This window comes from Notamacropus eugenii, chromosome 3, assembly GCF_028372415.1.
Source record: "Notamacropus eugenii isolate mMacEug1 chromosome 3, mMacEug1.pri_v2, whole genome shotgun sequence".
Taxonomy (NCBI): domain Eukaryota; kingdom Metazoa; phylum Chordata; class Mammalia; order Diprotodontia; family Macropodidae; genus Notamacropus; species Notamacropus eugenii.
In genome coordinates, this window is record NC_092874.1 from 398,753,735 (window position 1) to 398,763,800 (window position 10,066).

The window sequence follows — 10,066 nt, forward strand, 5'->3', positions numbered from 1 at the left end:
GGAATTCCTGACTCTGGGAACTGGCATTTTCAATGGCTGTTCCCCATCCATGGAAATCCCTACCCCCTCATATCTATCTCTTGCCCTCCTTCACTTCCTTCAAAGCCCAGCAAAAATCTCACCTTCTGCAGGAAACTGTTCCTGCTCTTCCTTATTTCTAGTGTCTTTTTTTCTGTTAATTATTTCCAGTTTATCCTGGATATAGCTTGTTTGTATATAGGTATTTGCATGAGATCTCTCCCATTAGACTGTAAAATTCCTTAAGAGTAGTGACTATCTTTTAGCTTTCTTTGTATCTCATTGCTTAACACAGTTCCCAGAATAAGGTAAGTGATTACCAAATGTTTGTTGAATGATTTTATTGACTGGCATATCTGGTGGCATTTTTGATATTGCCCACTTGCATCCTCTCCTGAAATGTGGAGACAATGACATCAGACTGTCTCTAGACAACTGCCAACTGGAGACTCTGGAGTACACTGGAGAGATATTTGCCTACCTCAACGACAGGAAATGCAGTTGGTTTTTGAGGATAGATGACCCCAACATGCATTGGATCATGGGGAACAACTCTGGATGTAGGCTTAGTTCAACACTAAGATTTTGGAAAGAGATCAGGAGAAGTCCACGACTGATGTTTCCCATGTTCCCCAAAACAATAATACGCTATTTTTAAAATTGGCAACAACAATAACAACCACCTCCCACCTTCCCCTCCCCATTACAAACAAAGCTTAGATGACAATCTAGGGCTTGCCAGATAATAATGTCACTTCTCTCTCTTGGGGAAAAGGTAAATAACCCTTACCTTTGTCACTTCCTTCATGGGTGAGGTTTTTATGAGCTAGCCCACTTCTTGTCAGCAGACTGTTTCTAGAAACATTCTAAAGTCTGACATCCAACTTTGATTGGGTTACATTATTCTGCACTAAGATGGTTGTTGTGTTCATTCTTCATGTTTGAAGAGGACCATGACATCAGAGAAATGATGACATGACTTGCACTTGACTTTGTTTTGAGTGAGGGAGGGCTGTGCAATTTCACCAGACTCACTTCTCCTCTTGGGCCTTCTGGATCTAGTGACCAGATATTCATCAGTATGACTATAGATGGCCCAGGATGTAATGGGAGACATTGTCCTTTTAGGATAAGGCCTTTTCACATACTCACTTAAAGTAAGGTAATGCCCATTCAGTGAATATGCCTCTTTAAAAAGTAGTCACGGAGATGGTCCCTTTAACAGAAAAGAAAAAAATAAATGCTAAACGTACTGTGGAGTTGAACCTGCATGATTAATATTTTCTCCATTAATTTCTTAAATCTAGACAATGGACAAAACTGTAAATGAAGCCTTGATGTGTAGTGTTTAGGATTTCAGAGGTATAAATGCTCACATTCAAAATTTAACAACGAGATTTCCAACTGGTTGAGCTGTCTCTAATACATCTCTAAACCGCTAACATTTCCATAACCCTTTAATGTTGGCAAAGTGTTTTACATATATGATCTCATTTAATAAAGACCTGACTGGAGTGGTGATCAAAAATGTGGGCATTTTTGCCCCACATTTAGCCCTTGGTGTCCCAGAGAACTTTATAGAATTATGTGGAGTGTATCTAGAATTTAATTCATTTCATCCCCACAAACAACACTGATGCCCTTCAAAGTTGAATTCCTGAGAGGGGACACTTCAGTGAAAAACAGCAGGATAAGAATATGCACATGGAAAAATCCAAATTATGGTAGGAGTAATGAATGAACTACATGGGGCAATGGACAGAGTACCAGACCTGTAGTCAAGTTGACTCCTCTTCCTGAGTTAAAATCTGACCTCAGACACTTACAAGCTGTGTGACCCTGGTCAAGTCACTTAAACTTGCCTCAGTTTCCTCATCTATCAGGTGAGTTGGAGAAGGAAATGGCAAACCACTCTAGTATCTCTGCTAAAAAAACTCCAAATGAAGAGGTGAAAATGATTGAACAGCAGAAGTCAGGAGACATAGGTTCCAGTTCTAACTATGCCTTGGTTTCATTATTTGTTAAATGAAGAAATCAGATGATTTGGAAGGTGACCTCTAACTTTAAAATCCATCATCCCCATTGAGTGATGATGAAAATGATGGTGATAATAAAAATAGTAGCGATTCTAAGCTCTTTGAGGAGCTATGATACTCTTTTACTGGTTGGGTTTTATAATGCTCCCTAAAAGTACCAAATAGCATACAATTAAAATCAAATAAAATGAGTTTTGTCTTAAACACTTCTTGAGAACTTCTTGTCGCCTCTTCAGAGAAATGAATACCTCTACATATACATACATATATTACATATACATATATGTTTAAACACACATATACATGTACCCACATATGTAGATGTGATGGTAGGAATAAAGGATGTGGTGAGGTGCTACTCTTTCAAGATAGAAACATAAGAGGTAATATATGCCAATTTAAAAGGGAGAATCCACTATTATGATAATCAGTGAAGGTACCTAAGGGGCAGTGTCTGAGAAATAATGAAGCTGTTTCATTTGTCTACAAGTAAGGCTAATAACACGAAATATTTATTTTTCCCCCAAGAAAAATGCAACTCATGCTATTTACTAAAACACCTTGACCTTGGCCAATCAACTCATCATCAGAGACAATGTTTTCAACATTGACTTTCAGTGTGCCTACCCTCTGGATATGAAAGTCAGTCTGCAAACAGCCACAAAGCCCATTGTCAGGTATGACACTGGAAGAGCTGCCCTGGTAAATGGTGTAATCTATCAATACCTGCAATTGCAGTTTGGGGCACAGAGCATATGTGTAGTACGGGTGGCACTCCCTGTATATCCTCCTCTTCTCTGGTTACAAGTATATAACCACTGATTCACTGTCAGGAGAATGTGAGTCAGGGCTTGTTTGTGTTTACAAGTGTCATGTCCTTTTGTCCCACTTGTATATGACAATCCATTTGCATCCATTGAAATACTCTGAAGTTGTGGAATAGACCATAGTCAATAGCCATTTATCAAGTGCCCATTGTGTTCCAGGCACAGGACTAAGTGCTAGGGATAAAAAGGAAGGGAAAAACCACCACCTGCTCCTGAGGAGCTCATAGTCTAGTGGGATGGTAACGTGTAAACAAGTACGTACAAATAAACAAAGTATAGGAAAAACAGAAAATAATCAACAGAAGAAACACACTGGAATTATGAGGGGCTGAAAAAGATTTCCTTATTGAAGGTAGAATGTTAGCTGGGACTTGAAGGAAGCCAGGACAGTCTGAAAGCAGAGATTAGGAAGCAAAGCGTGGGGGACAGCCGGTGAAAATGCTCAGAGCTGTGAGCTGAGTGTTCATGGAACAGCAAGGAGGTCAATGCCAATGGACCACAGAATATGCGTGTGTAGAGTGCATGAGGTGTAAGAATATTGGAAAGGTATGTGGGTGTGGGTGTGGGAGGGACGTACGTCAGAGCTAAGCAGCCCAGAAAGAGATGAAACTCATAAAGCCTTGGGTTCAAATATATTTTTACCAACGGAGATTACTACTTCTATTTCATAAACCCTGAGTACAGTTCACTGTTATTCCACTGTGGTTGGTAATGGCCCCCTTCCCTCCACTTTTCACATCCATCTGATGCTTGTCTCTAATGCCCCTATCAAGCTATGATGCATGTTATAGTTGTCTTTGTGACTCCAGGGCATTGACATTGTGTTGCCTAAATGAAGTGTCTTCCTTATCATTTCTCAAGTGCTTTATACAGAGCTGGCTTTTAATAAATATTTGTTGAATGAATGAATGAGTGAGTGAGTGAATGAATGGTAAAAAGTTGATGTTTGTACCATTATGGTCTTGTTCCAGTGCTCTGAATATTAGTGCCACTGGCTCCAGAAAATTCCTTGTGAGAATGACTCTCTTCCAAGATCATAATTACATCTGCCCTTATGAAGGTGTCATTGCTGTACTATCCTTTGAATCCATGCTCTATGTGGGGGTCTTTTATATCAAGGGAATACTTCCCAGTACAACCTCCTGATGAAGAATTGCTATGCCACACCCACTAAAGATTCAGCTGACCCCATGAAATATTTCATTATTGAGAACAGGTATTTGGCACTCAATGGTTACCCAAAGGCAAAAGTAAATTTCACCCACAGAACTTTGGCCATCTGAGTCCTCCTAGGATGATAACCCTACCACTGTCATCCTCACAGCTGCCCAAACTTATATGATTCAACCATCAGAATGGAGGAGAATGGGGTGTCTACAGAAGGTCATTTTGAAGTTCAAATGTTTATGTTTGCTGAAAATCATGACCTTGTCTACCTGCACTGTGAAGTTCATCTCTGTGACAATGTCAGAGAACAATGTTGTCCAGTAAGTACATCTTGAATACAATTGAATTCTTCTGTAGTTTCCATAATCAGTATACATTTATAACCTATAAAATCATACTGTCTAAAATAACTTAGGATAATCATTTCTTTGGGTGTTTTTCACTTCATTTCAGGCTGGGAATAAAAAAAGAGATTACCAAGGAACAGAGAAGTTACCTTAACTGATTCTACTAAATCAAGGACATTGTCTGTGGGGAAGTACCAGTGTGAAGTAAAGGGGAAATGGACATTTCATTCAACCTTTGTGGCAACTCAGAAGAGGAGGAAAAATTTGGAAATGGGAGATGAGAATCAAAAGTGGGAGAAAGTTTTCTTACTTCAAGAGAATGGATGGGAAAGGTAGGGAAGTAAAGGAGGTCCTGTATCCTGGAGTGGATTGGGGGCATGGTCTGGAGGGTGTAAGACTCTAAATCTGAAACAAAGAGATGGGGATCCAATTGAGGTCACTTTGGGGACTGATAAAAATAACATTTCCAACAAAAATACTATATGAATAGCATTCAGGGATATCTGGTTCAGGACAAAGGAAAAGTAGTGAAGGGAAACACAATATTCTGAATGATGAAGGACATATTGAATGTATGACTGATTCCAAATTAGTGCTGCTGGGGGCAGGGGCATGTGTCACCTGTAAATCTCCAGTTAGAAACTCATCTGTTGTGAATTTTACATTCTAATAGACTTGCTCTGGAATTCAACACTGCAGTGAAGTTACCATCAACACAGCTCATGTTCTGGATTTGGGACCTATTGCCCAGAGAGGTAAAAAGAACTTAATGATGATGAGAGTAGGAGGTCATCAATAACATCCTTGGAGGAAAGATCCAATTATCTTTCTATTTGGTTAATGGATTTGGTGATTCGGACATTATTGGTGACCTTGGACAGAGTTCTTTCAGTGGTAAGGTGGAGGGGGTGGGACTACATGGTAGGGATTTGGGAAATGAGTAGGTGGTAAGGAAATAAGTCATTAAGAAAGACAGGAGACTGGAGATCAGGGTCAAAAAAATGATAGAAGCAACTTCAGCACATTATTGGGTGGTGAAGAAGAAGTGAGAATGCAAGAAAGAGAAGGGTTGCTTGATGGAACACAGCATGAAAAAAAGGCTAACTTGAAAGGGTGAAAGAAATCAAGAAAAGGCAATAAACATTTTGCGTATTGAGGAAGTAGGGGTAAATTGGGAAGGAAGAGAGATACAGTCCCACCAGCTTTACCTTAACATGCTTATTGGCTGAGCTTAAGATTTTTTTTATTAAAAAAATATTTTTTAGGACTAACTTATCATTACACATTTCTTGCCTCTTAGCCTCCTTTAGTCGTTAATCAATCAATGGACACTTAATAAGCCTCTCCTATGTGTCAGAGATTGTGTTAGGCATTGGGTTTACAATGACAAAAATGAAACAGTCCCTGCCCTCAAGGACATTACAGTTCATTTGGGGGAGGGGGAACAATGTGCACAGATAGAGTTACATACAAAATGTATACAAGGCAATTTTGTAATTTTTGAGGAGTGGTAGTGGTGAAGGTACTAGCAGTTCAGATAGGGTTGGGGAATAAATAAGGCTGCATGTAGGAGGTAATGTCTGAGCTAAACACTGAAGGATACTGAGGATTCTAGAGGCAGAGGTAAGGAGTACATTGTGGGAATAGCTGACAAAGGTAGAGATAAAATTGAAGTATGATGTATAAGTGTGCAAAGGCAGAGATGAGAAAGATGTGTTACGTGCAGGTAACAGTAAGAAGTCCAATTTGGTTAAGTTATGAAGGGGAGTGATGTGCTTATTACACAGTGAACTTTTCCATGACTGGAAAAGTAAGTTGAAGATTTGCAAAGTTTTTTATATCTTGTCCTTGAAATAACAGGGAGTCACTGGAGTTTATGAAGCTGAGGGATGACTTGGTCAGACTTGTTTTTTAGTTCTTTAGGCATGAGACTTTGTTGGCTGTATAGAGGAGAATGGATTGGAGAAGGGGAGAGATTTGAGGCAGCAAGGTCAATTAGGAAGCTATTGCCATAGTCCACGTGGAAAATAATTAGGGTCTGAACTAGGATAGGGTCTGAGAAGGGAATGTTATTGAGGTGGCAGTATCTGGCAACTGAATGCTACATGGGGTGAATGGGAATGGTCTTTCATTACTACGTATCAGAAAGAACACTTGGGGGTAAGTAAAGGAAGGAAACAACAGGCAGATTCTCTGAGTAGGTTCTGTTTTAAATCTTTGAGCTGTCCTGACCTCCTGTTGAGATCTGAATGTGATAAGTCATTCATTTCCCCATAATGCTTCATACTGTTACTCTTCAGAAGTAGGATGACTCAATGGCTGCAGGAGCTTGACTGATAGGACATTCACTTTTATGTACTTGTTAGTAGATGCCCCATCTGTTCCTGTCGCAAATGGAGCCACCACTCCCTTAGGTAAGTTATTTCTTTTGCCTTCCCCCCTCCTATTTCTCCCTCCCTCCCTTTCTCCCTCCCTTCCTTTCTTTCTTTCTTCCTTCCTTCCTTTCGTCCTTCCTTCCTTCTTTCCTTTCTTGTTTCCTTCCTTCCTTTGCATAGCTCTCTTCTAGCAGCTACACAGATTTAATCAGTTTTCTATCTCTGTCCTTTCTCTTTTTATCTCTCGTTTGATTTTTTTTTTGTGACCTAGATAATGAGCTACAATACAGAAGCCTGGACCCACCCCAACCATAAATCATACAATGAGAATACAATAAAAAGCATCATAGCAGTTAGGTGACTCAGTGGATAGAACTCTTTTCCTGGAGTCAGGAAGATCTGAGTTCATTTGTGGCCCCGGACACTTTACTGGCTATGTGAACCTGGGCAAGTCACTTAACTTCTGTTTACCTTAATCCACTCGATAAGAAAATGGTAAAACATTCTCGTATCTTTGCCAAGATGCCATGAACAGTATTGGCATGTATGGTGCTTGGAGTCACAAAGAGTCAGTAAGGACTGAATGGGTGAAACCAAAAAAACACCACATAGGTACATCAAGATGGCAACCTGCCAACACATCATGCTTAACACAGAATATATTTGAAACAGCTTAGACGATATTATTCTATAAAAGTCACAGTCAAACCCTGGAATGGATGACTGATTTTGGAATCTTCTCCTCGGAGATCTTTAAAGTCAGAAAAGTCTTCTCAATAAACTGGGCTATTGGTGTAGACAAAAGAGAGAGGGATTGAGTAGACAAGGAATGATATAGTAAAAAGAGTAGTGAAATGAGGGAGAGGGGAGCTGGGCTTCACTCAGAACCCAGCTACTGACTAACGGTGTGACACTGGAAAAGTCTTCTCTCTATTCTGGACTTTAGTTTCCTCACCTGGAAACCTAGACCATTGCACTGGATGATTTCTGGTTTCCCTCCAAGCCAGGGACTCTTCATCTTTTTGCACTATGTATCTCTTGGGCCGTTTGGTGAAGCCTATGGGCCCCTTCTTAGAAGAATATTTTTAAATATACTCAATGAAATTCATAGGGATACAAAAGAAATCAATGGTAATGAAAGAAAATCTTTAAAGTGATATTGATGATGATGAACCCAATGTCACAGATCGTATGTTAAGCTTTAGGGTCTCTCTCTCTTGTGCAGGTGCTGAACCAATGTTATCACATTATAGGCAGCAAGGCTATATGAAGAACAAAGTAGAAGAGAAAGTGAAATCATGAAGAGTTGAGAAATTGGGTGTATATATATATTGACATAATATATATATATATTATGTGTGTACATACATTTGTGTGTATATGTATGTATGTTGCAAAGTGCATTGGTAAAAGCACTGGAATGAGGAGTCATGAGACACATTTTCTGATCCTAGTTCTGCCACTAACCAGCCACCTGGACTTGGATTAGTCCCTTAACTTCCTGAAGTCTCAGTTTTCTTGTTTGTATAATGAGGCCAATAATTTGAAGCCTGCCTGCCTTCTATTGCTGGTACGTGTGTGAGGAAGCAGGAGTGAAGATGGGGAAGGATCACAGAACCACCACTTTCCCAATGTCAGCATCTCCTCTTGAACTTAGAGAGTTGCCTAGATCATTGAGAGGTTAAGTGACTTGCCCATGGTCACACAGCTAGTATGTGTCACAGATAGGACTTGAACTAGGTCTTCCCGACCCTAAGATTAGCTTTCTATCCATTGTAGAATACTACCACCCATGTGAAGAAAGTATACAACAGTAGATGTCATTGCTGTTCAGTCATTTCAGTCTTCATGACCTCATTTGGGATTTTCTTAGTAGAAACACTAGGGTAGTTTGCCATTTCCTTCTCCAGTTCGTTTTACAGAGGAGAAAAGTGAGACAAACAGGGTTAAGTGACTTTCCCAGGATCAGAGAGAATCTGAGGCAGGATTTGAAGTCAAGAAGGTAAGTCTTCCTGACACCAAGCTCAACCCTATATCCATTGCACCACCTAGCTGCAACTTTTTGTACAGCTTTGCAAATTACAAGGCATGTAAATATGAGATATACAAATATAGATAATGTGCATATAAGAGAGGGCCTCATGTAGTCCTCAGCGACTGCAGCCAGACTGGGTGAATGCCTTCTTGTGGCTTAAAGTCTATTCAGAAGTTTAGTTTGTTCTCTTTTACCCCAGTACAGTGAACAGTGGGAATCCAGCTTGGGTTTGATGACAGCCCTCACCATACCATCAAAGCTTGAGATCAGAGGAGGCTAACTTAACATTTTCTCTTTTATATTTCAGGGTTCCTAATGATCTGGCCAGGTCCGTTGCTGTCTGTCCTTGGGATTTTACTGTTCCATTGATCTAGCCAGGTATCATATCCTTGGCTGTCGGAATGGTTCCTTCTTCTATCAAATGAAGTTTGCACATCTTGGACATTAGCTTTTAACTCTCCAAAGAACATAGAGAGAATATGCTTTAGTAATAGCTAGGAAGTAGGGGCAAGTATCTAGTATCCCTTTAAAAAAATTAACAGAAGAAGTCAGTGCCTTTATCTTAGTTCTCTTTCAGAGGAATTCCTTTCAACTAGGGACCTTACATATCTGTTTTGGTCTGTGCCTCACTCAGCAATATGGAAGAACCTTTAATCTTCCTGGCATGTTATGAAGAATCTCAGTGCTAGAGTAAGGCTTTATCTCAACCTGGTCCTGCATCTAGAAATGACTCAAGGATCCTCTTATGTCAGCCCTTGACCCCAGTAGAAGGGGAGGTGAGCTGACTTCTTTGAAGAGAGTTACTTGGTTATGGACACAGAGATCTAAGTATGAACATAGGCCAGGTCCCTACGATGCATCCCCATCTACCTCACACTATGAAATTTGCTTAGTCTGAGGTGTTAAATAATGATGGAGGCTAGAGCTGAGGAAGCCAATGAATCACTCTCCCCAACCCCCTCCCTGCCACCCACAATTTCTGATTCTGGGTTATACTATAGAGTAATAAGCAGTTACAAATGGTATCCAGCCTGATTCTAGGGAAAACTTTAATAAACATTCATCAAGCATATGACCCAGGTGGCCTGGATGGGCAGTGTTCTTTGCTCTCAAATCTCTTAAAGAGGGAAAACAGAAGTAGAACATAGTAGAATTGGATTTGAAGTTACTGGATTTGACATTTTATTCTGTGAGACCTTGGGCAAATCACTTAATTTCTCCAATTTATTTATAAAATGAGGACATGAAACTAAATTATTAT

General features: G+C 40.0%; 1 pseudogene; it reads left to right on the top strand.

Annotated features, from left to right (window-relative positions):
* The first annotated feature begins 352 nt into the window (after positions 1-352).
* Positions 353-9,813, top strand: LOC140532240 (pancreatic secretory granule membrane major glycoprotein GP2-like; annotated as a pseudogene).
* The last annotated feature ends 253 nt before the right edge of the window (positions 9,814-10,066 follow it).